The sequence below is a fragment of the Ictalurus punctatus genome, chromosome 24, assembly GCF_001660625.3.
Source record: "Ictalurus punctatus breed USDA103 chromosome 24, Coco_2.0, whole genome shotgun sequence".
Classification (NCBI taxonomy): Eukaryota; Metazoa; Chordata; class Actinopteri; order Siluriformes; family Ictaluridae; genus Ictalurus; species Ictalurus punctatus.
The window spans coordinates 8357248-8381787 of NC_030439.2; positions in this window are offsets into that span (position 1 = coordinate 8357248).

Here is a 24540-nt window from a genome sequence, read left to right on the forward strand (position 1 = left end):
TGCACATTTTTTCAGGCAAGGGAAAATAATATAAGCATATACTATTTCACCATTAACCAGAAGTGGACCACCTCCACAGCTGGTATTCCTGATATTTAATTTGCACAGTTCATATTATTTATTTATTTATTTTTTAATTCCAACCTATCATTTACAAAAATAAATAAATAAATAAATAAATAAGAAATAAATAAATGAGAAGTGCAATTCCTTTTAAAGGGAGTGATTACTTGTGTTCCAGCTGGCCTTCTTTGGGAGTCAGTTCTTTATTCAGGCATTTTTTTAGCCTCCATAATTACCCTTTGACAGAGAGCCTGCATAGCTTTATACAGTACAACTACAAAGACACACACTAATAATCATTCATCTGGAGCCCCTGTAAAAAAAGAGAAAACTGTGAGATCTTTTGTTTACTGGTGAAATTTCCCTCCAGTGCAAATTGAGTGTGAATGGAAAAAGCAGCTTCAATACTTCAAAGAGCAAATAGTTGGACTTTAAAACGTGAGGGTTACAGCAATCAGACAGGTCCACTCTAAACTTAATTGTAGGAACTGGAGAAATTGGTCTGTGCCTGTTGGCCAAGGGGACATTGTTTGCAGTTCATAAATATGTATCTGTGCAATATTTCTGAAAAGCAGCTGGCCAGACAACATTTTACAAATCAGACGAAAATTTCTAATTTAGCCGAGCTGGCTTGATTATGTGCAGTTTTGATTGGAAACTGAAGTAGTTGCAGGCTTTTGCCTTCCCACATGACCACAGAGCATTTTTTCTGCTAAAAAAATAAAATAAATAATAACAATGACAGTGTTACATTGTTGGTCTTTTACAGTATATGATGTCACTCAGTTATTATATCGTTATGTTTAAAACTTCACTCGGTTGGCATCTCTCACATTTTCAAGCCCTTGACTTTTTTAAAGAAGGCATCGTGCTTACTAAGTCACCGTGCTTACTAAGTCATGGTGTAAAAAAAGACATCTTAACAAGTGAAAATATCATAAATATAGTCAAATGTATTTAGAATTTAATAATAGATGATTACAGGAAGCCCATTAATAAAATATTAAACCTGTTTATTAAATATATTAAACCTATATATTAATAAACCTATTTCTAGATATATTTTTAATACTAATTTGATTAACAAGAATGTCTTGTTCTATTGCCAGATCATTTCCCTAATTTTAAGAGTTTACATACTTCTAGAAAAAAGCAAAACGATCTGCTATATAAGAAAATGTTAATCTTGAAATTAGTAAATCTAGAAATATGTTTAATCATCTTATATTTGGTTTACTGTAATATTTTAATAATATATATACTACATACATTTGATCACTTGTTAAGATGTTATTTTGCAGTCTTCTCCAAACTGTTGCCACAAAGTTGGAAGCACACAATTGTATAGGATGTCTTTGTATGTTGTAACATTACAATTTCCCTTCAATGGAACCAAGAGGCCCAAACCTGTTCCAGTATGACAATGTACCTGTACACAAAGCGAACTCCATGAAGACATGGTGTGTTAAGGTTGGTGTAGAAGAACTTGGTGTAGAGTGTCCTACAAAGAACCCTGACCTCAACCCCACTGAACACCTTTGGGATGAACTGGAACACCGACTGCACCCCAGACCTTCTCATCCTAACATAGCCTGACCTCACTAATGCTCTTGTAGCTAAATGAACACAAATCCCCACAGCCACACTCCAAAATCTAGTGGTAAACCTTCCCCGGAGAAGAGAGGTTATTGTAATAGCAAAGCAGGAACTAAATCTGGACTGAGATTTTCAACAAGCACACAGGTGTGATGGTCAGGTGTCCACAAACCATAGGCCATATGGTGTATATAAGACTGACATCAGGAACGAAAACATGGTTGTGTCTTATTACAAGAAATACTTTTGTGCAAACCAACCTAAAATAAGAAAGATAAGGGGTCAAGGTTTAGCAGTGATATCTTTTTTATTTTATTTGTTTAAAATCTCCCATTCATACTTAAATTCATGAAGTGCAGAGAGTCTTCTAGTTGCCAAGTTTTGTTAAATGTGTATGATTTGGCTGGCAAGAAGCAACTTCCCTCAGTTCTGTATTCACTTTTGCCCTTACTGTGCTACAGTGAAACAGAATATTTTTATACAGTATTAAAGATCAAATTTGGATCAAATAAACAACAATATATGTAAATAAAAGGAATATATTTAAAGATACTGAAATCAGACAAAATCTTTGCAAAAATGAATATAACATGCCAATGGCTATAGTGTTTAAGAATAATTTGAATAATCCTTGAAGCCCCGTAAGCATGTTTCATGGGAAAGTCTGGTATGTGCTCCATTTGCAGTGTCTCTACTTTCAAAGCACCAGTCTTGGGCAAACATTAAAGTGTTGCTGCCTTACAGTTAATTATGGACAATGTGCTGTTTCAGCACCTCCTCGTTTTTACATAAACATGCTGAGGAATTACTCAGTCTGCCTTTAGTAATTCTAATATTAAAATAGTAAATTTTATCCTGCTTTCAACAAGTCTGAAAAACAAACTATAATGACAAAACACACACACACCCACACACACCCACACACACCAAATACATTTACATGAGCTCAAGCTCTCGCCCTCTCTCTCTCTCTCTCTCTCACACACACACACACACACACACACACACACACACACACACACACACACACACACACACACTAATATGCAAATCCTGCTCTTTGCATTGCGTCACATCTATAACAGCCCATGGACCGCAGGGTGCCCAGACTGGATCTGTTGCCTATTGGAGAATAAAATGGCCATTCTTTCTCAGCAGGTCAATAGGAAGAGAGTTTGGCCTATAATATATCCTCCCTAATCCACCCCCAGCATTTCTTACCTGTCACCCTCACCCTGACTCAATAATTTTGAGTGATTGTTCATAGGCAAGGTCAGATCTTTCAGCCTTTGCGTCATCTTCAGCTGTTGGCAGCCTGAACACACTCGTCTCACAACAAGCTTCAATCAACCAAGGATGAGACGATGTGAAAATATGAACAGTTCTCACTTTTTGGTTTGCTGACGTCATATATGTTTAATACAACATATATCTCTCGTCAGTTAAACCCTTAACCAAAAATGCATAAGCAGAAAAGAAAATCATAACGACTGTTAAATATTTACTGATTGCATAAAAAACCCACCAGTTGATCTACTTTCATTGTAGAACACTGACATTATGCTGTATTTAACTTAAGGCTGTAACTCAGACTAGGAATAAAAAAAGAACACGCCCATTCGACTGGTGGTAAATAAACCATTTAGTAGGAACACATGTACACCTGTTCATTCATGCTGTTATCTAATCAGTCAATCACGTGGCAGCAGCACAATGCATGAAATCATGCAGATACAGGTCAAGAGCTTCAGTTAATGTTTACATAAAACATCAGAATGGGGAAATGGGGTGATCTCTGTGACTTTAACCGTGACATAGTTGTTCGTGCCAGATGGGCTGGTTTGAGCATTTCAGAAACCCTGCTGATACCCTGGGATTTTCACACACAACTGTCTCTAAAGTTTACACAGAATGGTGCTAAAACAAAAAACATCCATTTAGTGAGCCACAGGTCTGTGGGTGGAAACATCTTGTTGATGTCAGTGGAAAATGGCCAAATTGTTTCCAGCTGCCAGGAAGGATATAGTAACTAAAATAATCACTTTTTGCAACTGTGGTGAGCAGAAAAGCATCTGAAAAAGCAACACAAAACATTGAAGCTTGAGGTGGATGGGCTACAACAGCAGAAGACCACAACAGGTTCCACTCCTGTCAACCAAGAACAAGAATCTGAGGCTATCATGGGTACAGACTCACCCAAAATGGACAGTTGAAGGTTAGAAAAAAAATATCAAATGGTCTTTTTCCAGTCTTCAGCTGTCCAACCCTGACTTGAGAGTGTTGCTCAGGAAAGATGAACATGGAGGCAGCCATGTTTTTTCCCACGTTATAGCTCGAAAGCACAGAATAATTTCCGAGCTCTGATTTCCCACTTCCAAGTTAAGTCAAATGCAAAGCTATATTAGCATGATTAACACAGCTCATAATTTTATTTGACTGTAGCTCATATCATTGCTTGTACAGACATTAATCCAACAATTCTTCAGGAATTTCCAGTAATTGCCTGGAAATTATAAAAAAATTTTTTTTAAAAAACTTCCCAGAAGGCAATATAATATTACTTTAATGAATGAACAGGATGTTTTGCTGTAAAGTTTTACTCATTTCAGTATACAATAGTCACAGCATAACCCTTTAAGGTCTCAGTTATTCATCTTAAAGAACATTATTCGGTAACTATAAATAATTAAGTAGCTACAGCAAAGCTAATACGAAATGGTATGTAGTTAGGACCCACTGTAACTGAAAGTTTGGGTGAAACTTCTAGCGAATAAGGTTATGAGGAAGGCGATATAATCAGTTAATAGACTACATTACCGGGTTATTAATATGATAGTATACAGCATTAAATATTTATGTGGACCACTCATTTACTCATAAGAAAAGTGCTCATGACCTTTTTAACATCATGGACATCATTATAATTTGATAATTCTTGTAGCACATGGCCAAACTTGTAATGCAACTACGCCTAAGATTAGTTTTAGTATTCATCGATGCAGTGATTTTGACAAACCTTGGCTAGGTTTCATTTTGATATTACTAGAAGTACAGAATAATGACTGTTGAATGAATGCAGAAAATATGCTATCTTGCAAATAGAAGAATGTACCGTCTTCAAGTTTAACAGTTATGTGCTCTTTCACAGATAGCTTTTTTTCCCTACAACTTCTCAAGGTGAAGGCAAAACAGAATAGTTTAGACACTTATACCAGGGCCAGCTCGCTCCCAACAGATGTGTACTGGTTGCTAGGATACTGAGGAGGGAGTGTTGTTAAGATGTGAAAGATGATGAAAGAAATGTTGTCTACCCGAACAAGACACCCCAAAGGCAACAGATAAACACACACAAAAAATGGATATATCAAGTGGTTTTTCATTTCACCTTATAAGTGAAAATCAAACAAAATAAGAGGTTTATTACTCCAGCGTTATCCATCTCTAACATCTTTAATGATAAGGATCTGTATTCCGTTCACACATGTACTCATACACACAGGAGAACATAAAAAAAATAGTACATACAAATGTGACTGTGATTATTTTTTAAATGACTGCCTGAGGCAGTGCAAAGAATCCCACCTCCACACGTGATGAAGTGAAGAAACAGTGGCAGAAACGCCTCACGTTCATCTTCCCACAGGGAATTTGCTTTGTGTAAATATAAGTAATGCTGTGTTTTGAGTTTTTTCTCTGCATTAAAGCAGAGAAGCAGAAATGTCCACAAAAAAAGGTAATTTTCTAGAAATACTGTTGAAAATGACCCTAGTTTCGATATCATACACACACTAATGACAACATCAAGCCAGTTAGTGTTACGATACCTTGTTGGAGGTACCTTGTTAGTGTGCGAGGATCAGGTGGAAGACGAAACACGGAAGACAGCAATAAGTCAGGTGATCGGGTGAACAATCCAGACTGGGCTAGGAGGGAAACGTAATCCAAATACAGGCGATAAATCCAAAAAAACGTAGAATTCTGAAACACAGACAAAGGCTTGGTGAACGTTAGAGAAAAGGCTGCTGAGCATTTACTTCACGAGGCGCTGAAGTTAACGAGGCCTTTTATAACCTATGATGAAGCACAGGTGTTAGCACTCAGTACTCCGGTGAACATGACAGGGTGCATGGCCGGGAAGTGTAGTTCTTGTCAGCCATGTTTGTAGTTGGCACTGCATTCTGGGAACTGTAGTTGCGGGTTCGTCACAACGTGACACTTAGTTCCATACAATTTATTTGCCACGTCCAGCTTTGTAAAACAGCAGTCAGTCAAAACTTGGCCAAGTGCCTAGCAATCTAGTACTTTATTAAGACGGGTATAAGGGATGTGTGTCAAGGAAGCCATAAATGCAACTGCAAACGTTTATATACATTATATAACTAAAAGTTTGTAGACTCCTTACCATCACACCCATATGCTCTTGTTGAGCATCCCATTCCAGATTTATTTCCTCCTTTGCTGTTATAATAAGCTCCACTCTTTTGGTTAAGGCTGTCCACTAGATTTTGGGGTATGGTTGGGGGGATTTGTGTTCATTCAGCTACAAGAGCATTACTGGGGTCAGGTACTGATGTTGGGTGAGGAGGCCTGGTACCTTCATCAGAAAGGTGTTCAGTAGGGTTGAGGTCAGGACTCTGTGCAGGACACTCAAGTTCTTCCACTCCAACCTTGGCTCTTTATGGATCCCGCTTTGCACACAGGGGCATTTCCATGCCTTAACAGGATTGCACCTCTTCGTTTCAGCGAAGGGAGATTGTAACTCTACAGCATACAAAGACATTCTATACAACTTTGTGATAACAGTTTGGGGAAGGCGTTCATATAGATGTATTGGTCAAGTGTACACATACTTTTGTCCATATGTATAATATTAGAACCTGTATAGCAGTGACTCTAAAGTGAAATATCGATCAATAGTTCGACAATGAAACTTTTAGGGTTGAATGGTGCATTATATCATATGGTGTCACTCTCACTTATTAACATATAGGCAGTTGCAATCATGATTTTGTAGTCCATAATGCTCTAATAGTTCTAATAGTTCTAATAGCTCTAATGTTCTAATAGTTCATCTACTTCCTTTAAATACTGAACAGAGTAAACAGAAAATTTGTGCGTAAACTTACACTTCTGTCATCTTTGTAATTTGTCCTTTTACTGGAAATGTGCTCTTACATTTTCTACCTAATAACCACCAAAAAGACTGAATGTACTAATCATTTGGTTCATTTGCCTTTCTTCTGACACTCTTTCCATATTTTCATCTACTACCACTTCAAAATTCTCATCAAATTCCTGCCTGCATAATTTCGTCATATTGATTTAGTCATATGGAGTTCTGTTTGTTTTGGTTCAAATGTTGGTCTTTACAGAACAAAATGCACAGAGGGATCTGCAGCACCTTGAGAATGAGTCAGGCCATCCTCTGCAGGTTAGGATAATCTAACCTGAGCACCTAATCCTATTCAAGTGTTTCTATAGTCTTCTTTCTCACTCGTTCTCTCTCTCTCTCTCTCTCTCTCTCTCTCTCTCTCTCTCTCTCTCTCTCTCTCTCTCTCTCACTCGCTCCATTCTCCATAATGACATATGTGGACTAATCTGTCCAAGGTCAGTGTCCCCATGTTGAAGGGTGACCTGACAAAAAAAAAAAAAAAAAATCAGTGATCTCTATCATGTGTATTACTGTTCAATATCCTAAATATAACAGTGCAGCTTTCACACTATCAGCGTTCAAATCCCGTCAATGCCTTAGCCATCCGTGGCAAGGAGTCCAAGATAGCATGAATTTGTTCTGCTCTCTGGGTGGGATGACGTCCCTTTTTCTCCTGTCAATCAAACCACCTACGTATTTTGAATTGAGGTGGATGCCTGGGAACACTTTTTACATAGTGATCTTTTTAAAAAATATATGTTTCTGTTATGCGTGTACATCAACCACAACAGCAACAACAAGTAAATACATGTTCTAGAATTTTAGAGCTGACTCCCAAGAGTGAAAAGTAAGAAAATTGCATTTAAAGATCACAGGAGCATCGTGGACATTTTGACAGCTGGGAACCGATTACAATCTGAAAGCTTATGTCTGCCAAATCAAATTCCATTTGAGGGCTATATTCGGGTTGCAGCTATATTCTGAATACAATGTTTATATGCGTACAGGCATCGCAATATTCCTGTATACATGGTTGTTGGAAGGATGACGATCTACACATGCACTCTAAAAAATGAATCCGTAAAATTTCAGAAAAAGTTCTGGCAGCTCATTGTTCCGTAATTAAAAAATGGAAATTTTCTGTTAATTGACAGTGAACCCACAGTAAATAAAACAGAACATTTTCTGTTATTTAATGGTATACCTTCCTTAAAAAAACAGGACACTTCCTGTTATTTAATGGTATACCGACAGTGCAAAAACTGCAAAAGTTAAATAAATCCGTAAAATAACAGAAAATATACTGGCAGTTTACTACCCGGATTTTGTCCTGTAATTAAAAAATGGAAATTTTCTGTTAATTTGTGGATTACCTACATTAAATAAAAAAAGACAATATTTGTTAAATATTATACCTACAGCAATAAAAATGTAACTGTTTATGTTAGTTACCAGTGTACCTGCAGTGATGTACCTAAGTGATAAATCTTCTGTGATAAAAAACAGATTTTTTATTAAATTATGGATCGTTCAAAATTCTGAAAAAATACCAAAGAACAAAAGCAAATGTCCCAAAGGGAAAAGTTTCTTGTCTGTAAAGTGTTCCATGTTTGCTAACTCATTATTCTCTATTAACATTACAAACAAACACATTACTTCCTCTGATTAAATTACCGGAAAATTTGTAAGGGAAGAAAGATTTTACAGAGGGGCAGGGGTCGGGTTGGTTGCATCTTGTCTGCAGGTAAGATGAAGGCTGTAAACAAAATAGAATATATATTACTGATCATCACGGACACAACAATTAGAAGAGACAATTGGAAAGTGTCAAAAAAGAAAGATTCTGAAAAAAAAAATCTTACCACTTGTAAAAGAAACATGCAGTAAATTCCTCAGAGGATGTAATGAACTGATTTCAATGGCTGCTTTAAAAAAAGTATTAGAATTAATTAATACTAGCAGAGAAAGAGAGAAAAAGAAATAGGGAGAGTGAGGAACAGAGAAAGAACAAGGCTTTCAGAGAGGGAAAGACAAAGATGGAGAAAGAGCAAGACACAGGGACAGAAAGGTATGGTCGGAAGAGATAGAAAGAGCAAGAGAAGGAGATACTCAGAGGAGGAGAAATAAACTTGGAGAGACAGATAGAAAAGGAGATAGAGAGATAGAGACAAGGAAAGAGAGAGAAAGCTGGGTAGGGACAGAGAGAACCAAGTGATGATAAGAACGAAGGCCCGTATGATAAGAACGAAGGCTCGGACGAAAGCTTCAGCGCAGCTAAAGAAATGCATAATGGATGAATGGGGGAAAATTCTGTTTGCTAAACTTAACCAGCTGGTGTTTTCAAAAATAAATTAAAATCACAAAGTAAAACATCAAATAATGCGTTAATTATGAGTTTTCAATATAGTCCAGGTTGAACAGAATTTTTAAATTACTCTTTTTGCTGTTTTTTTTTGCATTTTCCATACTTTCATACAACTTTTTGGGAATTGGGGTTGTAAATTAAACTTAAAACATTTGAGAACAAAGTGCGCAAATTGCAAGTCAGTGTACGAAACCAGTAAACTAACATCAGTAGACAAACTGGTGGAAGATGCTAGCTACCTATCAAGTTAACTGGCAACAGCACCAACTTTCAACTGTCAGCTACCAACTGCTATGGAATCTCAGACTTAAATCAGGATGAAACAACTAAAAAGGACTAAGAGCAGACCTTAAAAGGCAAGGTGAAAGAGAAGCAATGACAGATGGTTACGCCACCATACTTACATGACAGTAAATCAAAGAACAATGTTACACTAACATTATACACTTTAAATCTGGTTGTTTGTCAGAGATGCAAGAAGAGAGATCCAGTTCGAGAGGCAGGGAGAGTGATAGCTGCGGTCAGAGAGAGACAGGGACACAGAGAGATAAATAGGGAGAGAAAAAGAGAGATCTTGCAGAGAGATCTGACTAGCAGTGTACGAGAGTGGTTTAAACATGGACCCGCCAGACACTACGTCAGTGGCTCTAAAACAAAGAACAACATTACTACTAATACATACTAAAATTACACTATGATTATGATTTACTGGCCAGATGGTATGTTTACATCTGTAAAACAGAGGAAAAAATATTTCTAATGCACACTAACATTACACTTGAACAGTTAAGAGAGATAGAGAGGGACGGGGGTGGGACCCCATTCTTTCCTGTATGCTTTTGGTATTTAAATGGCCTCTTTGCACAATAATCTATTAAGAAGCATGCTATAGTGAATGCCATCAGACTGTGCCAAATGGATGTGCATTTTTTAAAGGTGATTTACGTTCCTTGTTTGGTGCTATGATTCTCAAGTTAGCCTGTATGAAGCTGATATAATTAACATAAAATAAAAATTCTATCACCCCGATATTTATCCTTGGAAGTAGCACAATATTTCCAAGAATGTATGTTTTTCCATGCAATCGAGTAATAGTAATGGAGTACTGAGCTTCAAAAAAGACAGAAAAGTACCAAGCGACAATAGAATTAGTCCAGTGTTGTGTATATTCAAGCTTTCCGAAGCCTTGCAACAGCTTTCTGTGAGGAATTAATCGAAATTTACGCTGTATTCATATAAATAGGCTTTAATTGTCCTGAGTGAGTTTATGAGAGAAGTGTTGTAATGATGTCTGATTTATGAGTGAATCGTTTGTTTGAGTCGATTCATTCAAATGAATTGGAGAATCCCGTTAATAGAACCAGATAAACTATTCAAATTTAGTTATTTCTAATCTCTTATTGAATATGCAACAATTGTTATGCTTACTGATAATGATTGTTTTTACACGTGGCAATAAGAAAAGATAATTGGGTGGAGGGGGCTTGGGGCCCGGAGTGCAAATTAGCCAGGGGGTCCAGAAACCCTAGCGGCGCCCCTGGTCCAAGTATACTAACACACATCCGATTTCTTTCCAAATGGTTACGTTCACTTAACACATAACTGACTGCGTTTACGTGAATAGTCACCAAGACAGGCATTTTGACATAACTTTGTGTGTATTTGACCGAAAAAAGAAAGCTGTGACAGGCGGCTTTCTGCACGCGTGCTTCCGGTGTTTCTGGACAGACAAGCGTCTGTTGACAGCGTGTGAGTAGCAAATTGAGTTACTTAGTTATGTTCTCTTTCGCGTCTTATTGCGTTCAAAAAGTTTAAACTGACAAGGCTTAAAAACACATGCAAAGGATAAACTTTCATGAAGACGCAGCACTGCAACATCACATGAGCAGAACAGCTATAGAGACAAAAATCCAAAATTTATACCAGTTTGTCGTGTCTGCCAGTATATTGCCCACTCCAACACAAATGACAAATGGCCCAAAATTATATTTTAAAAAACGAGGGGGGTGGGGTGCTTACACATGTAAGGGAATGAGACGTTGCACGAAGATTTGAAGACGAAAGTGAAGATGTAATTCACAGGCATGCCCCAGTATAACAAAGCTACACACCATCTCAACAACGCTGTGGGAACGAGAATACCCAATCCGTCATACTGAAGGTATCTTCTGTTCAAAAGATCCGAGCCTGAGGGTCACTGTAAGACACTCGGGGCCGGGGTGGAATGTATATCCAGGCCATATCCATATTAAACGAATGTGTGTGGTGTAGACCACCCTGACACAGCACAGATATACTGTAATGGTACCCCTTTGGACAAAGCCTTCGAGGAGGCGAACCACCTAGTGGAATGAGCCCTTATGCCCAGAGGCGTAGCAAGACCGCATGCCTCATAAGTGATAGAGATGCTTCCACTATCCAGTTAGAGATGCACTGCTTCAACACACCTCTACTGTCTCCACCAATGCAGACCAGCAGTTGCTCTGACTGACGTCACTGGCCAAATCGGTGGACGTAAGTACAGAGAGCCCTTACTGGACACAGTAGATGTGGTTTCTCTTATTCCGGTGTGAGGAACAGAGGAGGGAAGAAAGCCTGCAAAATTACGGACTGGGCAGCAGACGTAGGCAATTTAATAATATAATCCGGCCTAGGATATAGGAAGGCCTTGGCTAAACCAGGGGCAACGTCAAGAGCAGAAGGAGAAACAGACAGGGCTTGTAGATCTCCTACTAGATTAAGCGATGTCAAGGCTATAATTATGTAAGACTGTCTCTAAGGGCTGAAATGGGGCACCTGACAGACTTTCCAGGACCACAGAAAGTTCTCAAGAACGTATGCATGGTATGCAGATGGCCCTCAGCCAGCTGTCACCACGCATAAATCTCGATGTTAGAGGATGTTGCCCCACAGAGGTTCCATCAATAGGGGCATGGTTGGCTGAAATGGCAGCCACATAGACCCTGATTGCAGAAGGAGCCAACCCTGCTGAGAAATGTCCTTGTAAGAACTATTGCACACAAATTCACACACCCATTCACACACTACCTCTGGATGGACTTTCCGTTTCATCATGTTCAGCAATAAAAGACCTTGATGTGATTATTGACTCCAGTCTTTCATTTGATGCTCATGTAGATAATATTACTAGGATAGCCCTCTTTCATCTAAGAAATATGGCTAAGATAAGAAATATAATGTCACTACATGATGCAGAAATATTTGTCCATTCTTTCGTCACCTCTAGGCTGTATTATTGTAATGCCTTACTGTCTGGATGTTCCAGCAGGAGCATAAACAAACTCCAGCTAGTCCAGAATGCAGCTGCTAGAGTCCTAACTAGAAGCAGAAAATATAACGACATCACTCCTATCTTATCCACACTGCATTGGCTCTCAGTAAAATTTCGTATTGATTATAAAATACTACTATTAACCTATAAAGCACTAAAATTTTGGTCTACTTAGATCAAAAGGTGCAGGCTATTTGTCGGTACCTCGAATGGTGAAGGCTACAGCAGGGGGAAGAGCTTTCTCTTACAAAGCCCCACAGTTATGGAACAGCCTTCCAATTAGTGTTCGTGACTCAGACACAGTCTCTGTGTTTAAGTCTAGGCAGAAAACATATTTGTTTACTCAAGCTTACCATGAATCGACTTTCTTTTACGCAAAGCACACAATCTCTCCCTCTCTTTACCTCTCTCTCCCTCTCTCCTTCTGTCGAGCCACACATGATTTTATGGAGATGCCAGTGATCCTGACCCTTTCTGCTCTCCTGATCGCCTGATCCATTCAGATGCCCTACCTCTGGATGGAGCTCTCATCAACTGGAGGCTACAGCTTGGAGATTGCTAGGGATGGCTGAACTACCATGAGATAGTTTTGGACCTCAATTCCACATGGACATTCTCGCTGTGGTTGCTGGGACTACGGTTGCTGCTATGGCCATGGAACTACAATTACCACATGCAGTTTTGCACTCAAGTCTCCTTTGGTGAACAGTGGACTAGTTCAACAAAGACTTCATGTAAAACCATAATGGACTTTCCTTTACTGTCACAGTATCTGTTGTTACCCGGATGAGGATGATTTCCCTTCTGAGTCGGGTTCCTCTCAAGGTTTCTTCCTCATATAATCTTAGGGAGTTTTTCCTTGCCACCATCACCACTGGCTTGCTCAATAGGGATAAATCCACACACACATCTGTATCTTGTGTTTATATATTTCTGTAAATCTGCTTTGAGACAATGTCCATTGTAAAAAGTGCTATTCAAATAAAATTGAATTGAATTATTTTTATATTTATTTATTCCCACATGTATTTATTTCCATCTTTATTTATTTTATATATTGATTTATTTTTACTTTTCCGTGTGCAATATGGAAATGAGGGAGGCGAACCCTATGTAGCACCAGTGCATCATTGGTTGAGAGCTCACTATTTAAGTTTTCAAGAATTCAGCCAGAGTGATATTTAAGAGGTTTTCTTAGACTGTAACACAATTAGGATGACTCAGTAAAAGACCGCTGATCATGTAAACATACAGAGAAACTATGCATCCCCATGATAACTAATTTACTTTTCTTCTTTGTAGCTCCATCCCATCCCATCCTGGTCATTCTCTTTGCTCCAATTTTCATAGTTTGAGAAAATATTTGACAGTCCATCTTATGCTTTAGACACATGTCAACTTTAAAGAGTCCTCTCACAAAAAAAATCCTGTTTGACACGCTCAAGTGGTTTGTTTTGACATTTAGCACTCTGGACGAATCCATAGCGGCGGTCCCTGCAGGCCTCCCCTCCCCTTCCCTCCCCTTCCCCTCCTGCGCCCGCCCTTTTCCTAGAAATCTTGTAACGGCCTTTAGTGTTTTCTGCTGTCCTCAGACTGTGTGAGAGTGAGCACACTCTGGAGAGGAGCAGCAGCAGTGATTTCCAACATACTGCCAGTTTTTTTTTTTTTTTTTTTTTTGCTGACACTGCGGGCAAAAACGCAGGTGCATTCATTATCCTGTAATTACCCCGCTGTTAGTCCTCTGGTATATTATTCATTACATGGCTTCTCCACGCAGCACTTTGACAGGGTTGGGAAGAGTCCATGCTGGAAATAGATGAGCACAACAGCAGCAGGCACGAGGTGTATCAGCTCACGCTGTCGTCATTAATACTTAAGCAAAGGTGAAAAGTAAATCATCACAGTTCAAGGCCAACTGTGAGTGACCCACGTAATGTTTTTGTCCCTTCACCAGAGGTAAACTTCCTCTCCTTGTCATTTGTGCTTTGTTTAATGGTGAGCAATCTTGTTATAGAAGATGGCTTTTGTGCATGAAAATAAAAAAGGGAACAAATTATTTTAGATGTTTCTGTTGTTATTGACATGGTGCTATTGAACAAAGCAAAGAATATTGGACATGCACTGTGAGTGTGGCATGCTCATGCCTGAATCATAGCTACTTCTTTCCTATTATCCGCCAGGAAAATGGCAATTGTAGGTAAATACGCTACATCAATACATCAAAGGCAATTACTTAATAACCCATTCAGAATAAAAATGTTGCCAGCGTAAGGGTGAAGGTTAGCTCTGTCTGGCTTAGATGAAGCAACGAATCACTTGGTGAGGATCAAGGCATGGGAACACAGCAGAGTCCCCAAGCAGCCATGAAGGGAAGTTTGATCCCCTCAACTTAGGGGACAATAAATTGAGGCTGTATCGATCCCATGGCATGCACAACACACAACACAGTCCAGACTCCAAACTCCTGCTTGGAGAAAGAGTTCATCAACCAGTGAGATATGACACAGGGTGTAAGGAAAAGGACACCCTTAGACCTGGTGATCAAACCTTTCCAAACACTAGCAGCTTCATGGGAAGAAAAAAATAATGTGACCTTCACAACACTGAAAGGTGTCAAGGTGCGCTGATAAATCAACTATGTGGTCCTGTGTTCAGAATGACTTCATCAGGCAATAGGAACAAATTTTCATTTATACACTTACCCCCTCTCCAGAGCTGAATTATTGCTTATTTATGTGTATGGTTAGTTCAATTCACTTAGTGTGCAATTCCTTTAGCTAGTCTGTTAGTATTCTGCTCCTAGTCCATTTGTAATTTACAGTAGTTTCTTTTAACTCTGGTTAAAAGGTCTTTGTTGTAAAGTCTTTGTAGGCCATTTGCCACCAACTCATTTTATCCACCATGGACGGAATCTTAGCAAGCAGCTAATAATTTAATACTTGTACACAAAACCTGCCATAATGTTTTTGAAATTACAAAGGCTATATGCTAATAACTTCATAAACTCCAGGAAGGCAATGTATTCTATAGTGCACGCCAAGAAGTGGACAATTACAGTAATACACACTCTGAGTACAATATACACAACACACACATTAATAGTTTAAAATCTATACATTTGTATGCTTGTAATGATGAACTATACATCCAATTTCTGTGCTGCTGAACCTACACAGGATTTCAGGAAGTTTGGAACCTATCTATGGGAGCTCAGGCCACAAGGCAGGGGACACCCTTCCATCCATCACAGGACACAATCACACACACTACAGACAATTTGGAAATGCCAACCAGTTGTGGGGCACAGTCAGACACTATGGAGAATTTGGAAATGCCAATTAGCCTACAATGCATGTCTTTGGACTGGGGGAGGAAACCAGAGTACTCGAAGGAAACCCCCAAAAGCAGGGGAAGAATATGCAAACTCTGTGCACATGGAGCAGAGGTGAAATTTGGACACCCAACACTGGAGGCATGAGGCAAACGTGCTAACCACCAAGCCACGTGTCCCTCATAATGAAATATAACATATTTTATTAAAAAATAAGCACATTTAAAACTTGAAAACAGAATGTACAGTAAGAAGACGTGGAAGCGTCTGTATGAACGCTGTATGCTGTATCTGAATACAAACGAACAGTATGAGCTCTTTTTTGCTTAAAAAAAACATTGATATTGGATTAGTGAAACATGGTAGGTGTGTGTTGTTACTTATGTCAGAGATGAAACATGGTGGAGCGTGTTGTTATAGGAAAATAATCAATGACAGGGTGGTGTGATGTGAATAAATGAAGATGGTGTAGCTATTTCCCAATAACAGGACAATCCTGAAGTGTTTAATTTCTCTTCCACAGCAATTTACCGACCATTACAAACACAACTGTTGTTTTATTAAAGCATGAAATGTTATACTTTTTCATCCATTTATAGTTATGTTTAATATTATGGAACTTCCATAAAATGTAAAGTTATGTTACCAAGCACTGACACTGGAGACTCCTTCCAAAAGTGCTAATTATATGTCAAATAACACTTTTTGAATCCTTTTATGTGCATCGTCTACTATACAAGTCCCTGTGCACAAGTGGAGTAATACAGTAAATGCTTGTGACCATTCAGAACTGAGTATTGAACAGCGCTGTTTTATAATGAAGTATTACTAAAGCCTTATGTGACACCATGAAAAATGGCTTCATATCTTGTAGTAGTCTGACCAAACTACACCCTGTTCCAATATCTTGGCAAGTCAAGTCATGTTGTACATCTGCTCAAATACCAATAAAATACGACTTTCTCTTCTTAAAGGCCAGTCCATATTTGGCGATGAATTAAAGCATACTGGTAGAGTCTAGAGCCTTATTACCGAGCTTGAACAGAGAGGCTATTTGCAGCCATTTATGCTAGTTTGCCATTTGTTTGTGGACGTTATTTTAAGTCCACTGTCCACTTAATAAATTCTCCTCTGAATCAGACCAGAGTCCACCAAATCAGTGCTAAACCATTCCACTAATGGACAATGCAGCAGCTGTGTTATTCTAATTACAATGCCATCCATGTACATTATACACTGAATCCTCCCTTATACACTCCAGCCATCTCTTTGTAAGACATGACAACCAATTTGAAAAAATAAATTATATACATATAAGTATGTCACTGTATGTATATATCTGTCATATCACAGCAATCCAATGACTACATTTCCCATCCTGCACTGCGACCTACAAACATGGCCGCCATGGGCCGCCATTCCCAGAACACTTTCTCTCATTCTAATCACGCATGCCTGCCTCCAATATCACATACAAATAAAAGAGACTGCTTTTGCACTCAGTCTTTGCGAAGTATTATATGTATTTTCCGTATAGCAAGCCGTTGTTCATCGTGTTTTTTGTCCCAGTTTTGATCTTGTTTTAGCCCTCGTTTTCAATTCTTGTTTTGCCTCGTTTATGCCCATTTGCCGATCGCCTGACCTATTGCTTGTTCATGACCATGTCTATGTTTCACCATTTGGAATTGTCTGCCTGTCTCTCATATGTTAAAGTTCTTATCTGCATTTGCATCCGTCCTTAGCTCCATTATGTGACAGTATCATTCCGCTTGTCTGTGGTCCTTATATAAAACTCCAATTATAGCAATAGTTCATTAAACTAAAACTGTTACCAGTCTTACTATGGGCTGTCAGTCAGTCTGTGTGTTTCCAAGGCAAAACGCAATGCTCTATCCAGCTGTAGCTTCTTTCTGAACTGTTTTCATTGCTGGAGCAAAAATAAACATATTATTCTTACATATTGTGTCTGAAATGTCAATTATTTCCATATTAATTTCTTGTTCATAGCATAACGATCCACATAAAGATCTACCATAAACAGTAGAAGCTCATTTGGCTGAGATGGCTGTGGATGGTCTTCCGTGGATAGCTTTATGACTGCCAAGTCTCCACCATTGAACAGTAAGTAAGTGCAGTTTGATACAATAGACTTTTAGTTAACACTCTAATGAATTCAGAAATAACTCTGATGCTCATACTCAAGTTCCTGTTAATGCAATTAGCATTTTTTGACTCTATAGTACACAGTTATAGAAGGGAATTATTTATAGTCACACTATCCGGTGTCAACCAGATGAGGATGGGTTCCCTTTTGAGTTGGGTTCTCTCAGGGTTTTTTTTCTCATGTCGTCTTAGGGAGTTTTTTCTCACCACCGTCGCCTCTGGCTTGCTTATTAAGGATAAATTTATAAATGTAAAAATGTATATCCGGAATTTATATATTTCTGTAAAGCTGCTTTCTGACATTATCCATTGGTAAAAGTGCTATACAAATAAAATTTAATTGAATTGTTTATATAACTGTTGCAAATATCACATTCACAATCTGTAATGCTGTGATTACCCGTGGCCGAATTACAATTGAATCACAGCTGTACTGATATTCTACACAACAGCACAGAGGAGACCAAAAGTCCATCCATTCATTCATCCATTTTCAGTATCGCTTATCCATGCTGGGTCATGAGGAACCTGGAGAGTATCGCAGGGGGCATAGGGAACAAGGCGGGGGACATCTTGGATGGGATGCCAATACATCACAGGGCACACTCACACACACATTCACACACCCATTCATACACTACAGACACTTTTTGGACATGCCAATCAACCTACAATGCAGGACTTTGGATTGAGGGAGGAAACTGGAGTAGCCGGAGGAAACCCCTGCAGCACGGGGAGAGCAACCCTCAACCCTGGAGGTGTGAGGCAAACCTGCTAACGACTAAGATTTTTTTTTTTCATTTAAAATCAGAAATATACAGAGGGATTAGAAGATTTTTTAAATAATTAAAACAAAGAAATCAAACGTGTTCAGAAGACAATGGATTTGATATAAAATGGATACAGTTTTACCCAAACTTATGGACTCCATGCCAGCTGGGGTGCAAAAAAGAGATGTACCAGATACTAAGAAATTCTGAAATTCATGGTAAATATTTCTAATATATATACATATACATATACACACAACCCCAATTCCAAAAAAGTTGGGACGCTGTGTAAAATGTAAATAAAAACAATGTGATGATTTGCAAATCTCATAAACGCATTCACAATAGAACATAGAAAACATATCAATATGGGTTTATGAGATTTGCAAGTCATTGCATTCTGTATTCATTTACATTTCACACAGCGTATATATATATATGTATGTATGTATGTATGTATGTATGTATGTATAGATAGATAGATAGATAGAGAGAGAGAGTCAATGTCCACCACTTTAATAGGAACACCTGTACATCCAATCAGCCAGTCATGTGCATGCAGATCTCAAAGGATGTTTTTTGTTTTATATAACATAATCATAACATGAGAGAGAGAGAGAGAGAGAGAGAGAGAGAGAGATGTGCTATCATTGACTGTCAAAAACCCTATACCTATCTGACTCCTGTAATCCCAGTTCTGTTCATTATTCCATTTTTTTCTTCACAAATTAAGTGCAGCACGCCACACTGAAGAGCCTGAGAGTACTCTTTACAGAGGAAACTTGAGCATTAAATGAGATATTGAATCAAGCAAAGACACTCTCTTTGGCTGTACTGTCTTTTGGAACCCATTCAAAATTGATTTCTTCTGGACAGCCAAGAGTCTTGGATGGAGCTGTCCGCTGAGAAGCCACACTCATCGCTCCATCCTTGAACCTGCTCTCACACTAGAGGCCAACTTCACTCGCTTATCCATGGCACCAGGCTTCCAGAGTTACAGCAACACTGCTACATTCATATTTCAACAGCTGGCTATGAATTATGCACAGTAACGAGTAAGACTGAATTTAATGATGCCTCGGTAGTAGGGGTTGTCTCTCTGAGCGGAGACACCTTCCTCTTCTAACCCCTCCCTCCACCTCCACCCCATTATCATCATCATCATCATCCCTCCTCCATCCACATTTATCCCTCAGCTGTTCCACTTTGGCCTCAGGGAGGCAGGCGCTGATTGGAACAAATCTTGACCACATCCATCTTGTTGCTCTGTGGAGGGAATGAAGTCTTTGCTTGGGTTTTGAAAGTGTGAGCCGGAGAGAGGGCTGAAAGAGTTTTATCCTCTTAGAATATTGATTTGTTCTGGTGCGTAATTTTTTTTTTTTTAACTTGGTAAGCAGCATGCCAGTAAGTAAGAGGCTGAGCCTTGGGTGCATGAGGACACTTTTAATTACGGTGCTGAAAAAACCCATCCACACAAGAGCGGATGCTAGCGATTGTTCTAATCCCAATGAGAATTATATTGTAAGTGCTTCCAAAAAAAGATATTAAAAAAATTACTTGTTGGATTTCATGGATAGTCACTGGAGAATAGAATACAATATTTCTGATATTCAGTAATTGGTGGCAACTTGGCCTCCATTTGGCATTTACACTGTACGCTGTAAGACGTGAGTCTATGCTTCCAGACTATGGGGTTTCCTGGTGCAAAATAAATGTCTCCATCTCACAGATAGTGGAAGCTTGGCTCGGTCTGTGTTACATACCCGAGTTATAGTAGTACTGCAATGTGATTCAAACTCTACCTTTAACAAGAATATTAACATATATGCTCATACTATATTAATGGCGTTTCTCTACACTGTGACACTGCTGTGTTTTTCTCCCCGTATAATTACTGCGGAAACTTCTAAGGCATGAAAATTAAAACCCGCAAAGCTTTCTGAAGCGTTGCAAAATCTCTCTGTTGTATGGGGCCTTTGCATATCATTGGAACATCAAAGATTGTTTGTGCACCAAACACAGATTTTTTTTATGCCAGTCTCTGCGTATTAGTGCTGTGTCCTCGTACTAAATCTGATCAATGACTTAATCCCTGCGAGCTATGCATCTGAATTATAATTGGGAGTAACACACTGCCTTTCCGCTCATCCCTGACTGAAGATTAATGAAGCTATGGTGTAAGGGTATAGAAACACACACACATAGAGAGAAATATGGAGGAACATTTTACTATCCAGTCATAAAACTTTAATTCAACTCAGGGGTAAACCCAGACTTTTTTAAAAAAAAAACTTCTAACCCAATTGCTGCTTTGACACACTTGCCTATTGTTTTCACAAGTATTTCACATTCTTATAAATTCTATGAATGGGTTTTGACTCTGCATGTCTGCTCAACTATCTCCAGTGAATTCTTCCACTCACTGTTTTTTTTCCCATGCAATTAAATGATAAGCAGAACTCCCAACCATCTAAACACTGTTGCATTTCAATTCCATGAGTTTATGAATAGAATATGGCCAAACTCTCAGGCGTACAGACTTGTTTTCCAGACCTTATATTTGCTCAGCCAATTTATATTCCTTTTGAATGAGATATGTTTGTTCACAACAAACAGTCTTACTGGAGCCTGTCCATCCCAGTGGTCTTACCCAAGGTTGAATTCATACTGGAGTGTTATTGTTGTTGAGAGAGCAGTGTATCATTTTCGGGCCACAGATCTGAAGCCTCCATACAGTATGTTGGCTGTATATCTTTGATCATTAAAACTTTTCATATATTGATTAAATTAAGTTTTATTTCGAATTCTAACGTCAATTGACATTTTATTTATATTATATGGCGAACCACAATCCCACCCAAGTATTTCAGTAGTCTGATCTGAGTACTTGAGAAAATACTGTAGTAGAGCTAATAAAAGGGAGGGTGCGGGGGGGGGGGGGGGGGGTCGACTAAAAACTGGCTATAGTTCAATAAATCCATTGCATGCATTTTGTCATGGTAGGACCGAATGGTGAAAAACTACACTACCCATCAGCCCCTCCTTGTTGCTGTCATTCATTTTCGCGTGTGCTACATTCTTGCTTGTAGACTGTACATTTCTTGCCTTGTACTTATAGTTCATGTTCGTGGTTCTTGTTTTCACGGTCACTTTTTTTTTTTTGCTTGTACTTTATGCAATGAACGATCTGAACTTGTATCGCCATTCACTGCCAGTTCCTGACACATTTATGTAATTAATAATCTAATGCCAGCTCATTCCACCAGAGACTAGCTACAGGGCTAGAAATATCAATTCAGAATGGGGAATTTCCATGATTTTTTCATTTTATTTGCTGAGAAGGGAACTGACAACATGGGTGCATCTCAATCAACTCCCTAGTTCAGTAGTCAGGGCACTGATCAGGTAGTCGGCCATTTTAAGGCCCGTCTTAATCGCAAAATCTTTCTGGTGCACTAGACAGTTCACTCCCTTAAAAATCCCACGGTGCACTGCAAAAACCAGGAAGCATCAACGCTCACTATGTTCCCTTACTGGAAATGCCATCTTAATTTCTGAAGCCTCTCAGCTCAAATAAATAAATAAATAAATGGTGGACAAACTCTCAGCCAACTTCGCTTACAAATGTAAGTAGCCTGTTATCATTGTTGTAGCTCTTAAAATATTACATACATTTGCAATTTTTTACTTTATTTGAAGTTCTATATATGCTTTGTTTGAGTCTAATGACTTTTAAGTGTTTAATGATTTAAAAAATCTACTAGCTTGATTACGATCCTGCTTCAAGTACCATGACAGAAAGGCATGTGATTACACTAATAAATTTATAAGACATGTAATGTCAGAAAGATATTGGTCCTGTTTTTGATAAATGCCAGTGGTGACAATTTACAAAGCGAGTACATATGCCAGAAATTGAGTCATCAGTGTCCCAATGTGTAGTGAGCCTGGGTCCTTACCAGTGCCCAAACCCGTTTGCATTATACACTGATTCACCACCTAAGGAGCTGGGAGCTGATTGAGATGCACCCGATGCCAATGAAAATACATTAAGCATATGAGAATATATGTTTATTCTCCCAGCATTAAATAAATAAATAAATAAAAGTATGTGAAGCCAATCAAAAGTGGTAACGTGAAGCACCACTATGAAATAAAATATGTCCAGTTCAAATTGTCTTATTTAAAGCCATAAACTAATCATTAATGATCATGGGTCATTAATGGACAATACTTGAATAGCTGTACTTTATTATTATAAATAAGCAGTAGTTTGTTGTATTTATACAGTGGGGGAAATAAGTATTGGACATGTCAACATTTTTTCAGTAAATATATTTCCTATGAGGCTATTCACATGAAATATTCACCAGACTTTGGTATTAACTCAAGAAATTCGAAAATATAAAGAATTCACAACGTTAAAGACCATATATAAAATTATGTGTAATAAAGTGGAATGACACAGGAAAAGAAATATTGAACACGCTAAGAAAAAGCAGTTCTCCAAGGCAAGGTAAGGCAAGGAACCAGCTGAAATCCGTAAGTAATTATACCCTCTATCAAATTAATATCTATGCAAATTAATATGAGCTGGGTTAGTAAATTGATGGTCTATAAAAAGGCTTTTCGTTACCAAGGTGTCACACAAGAAACATCTCATGATTGGTAAATGCAAAGAGCTCTCCCAAGACCTTCACAGCCATATTGTTGCGAAACATATTGATGGAATCGGATACAGATGTATTTCAAAACTTCTGAATCCTCAAGTAAGCACCATTGGGGCCATTATCCGCAAGTGGAAGCAACATCACTCCGTCATCAATCCATCAATTCAAATCATTAGTTTCACATGAAAACTTGACACTGACTTAATTTTGTCAGTTAAAAAAACATTTCCATTTTACTTTTTAACACTTGAGTAGCTTTAAAAGTAGCAACTTTTATTTACTTTGATGAGTACATATTGTTATCTGCATTTTTAACAGAATAAAATCGTTGACACATTATCTAAACTTTCACTTAAGTACAAGTTCTTAGTACTTTGTCCAGCCCAATAACAGGTAACTAACTGTTGGTGCCATTCAGTCATGTGAGTTTGTGAGTGAGGAATTTTATATAACTGTTTCATTACAAATGCTTTAGAATGAAGCTTATTTCATGCTCATGGATTTGTCCTGTTAGTTGCACTTAAGGCTTGTGTACTACAGATGGCTCCTAACCATATCTGGTTACACTGCTGACTGACTGTGCAATGATGACACACACACTTCCAATCTTCAAGTACCGGCCAGCATTTCACGCCAACGTTTCTTGCAGCATCATTTTATAGTCGAATCTGAACAGACGTGTCAACACTCTCAGGATGGAAAGCGATCTGTTTTCTTCCTCGGGAAATGAAAGCGTAACAAGAGCATATTTTCCGTGACAAGCATGAATGACTGGGGAACAGGGAGTATGGTGACAGGCATTGTATATTACAGCTGTGGGACGTCTCGGGGTTACTGCAGGTGCTTTTCTTGAACAACTGTGTTTAGCACAAAGGCTGGGACCTTAGAAACCGCTGGCTTTTGGGACAAGGTCAATTTTCTGTCGTGCCTAACTCTGATTGAAACCAAAAGCCTCTAGTTGCTAGGCAGTAGCCTGAATCATGAAGCTATCTAACAAAAGTGATGAATAACTGAATGAGAAAATGCTTCGCTTAACCATTCAGTAACATTGCCTATTGTCCCATGTTGTCACCTATGGATACTGCAGAATTTCTTTCAATGATCCTTTTGTTAATATTAATGCCTTTAGCTAGGAGTT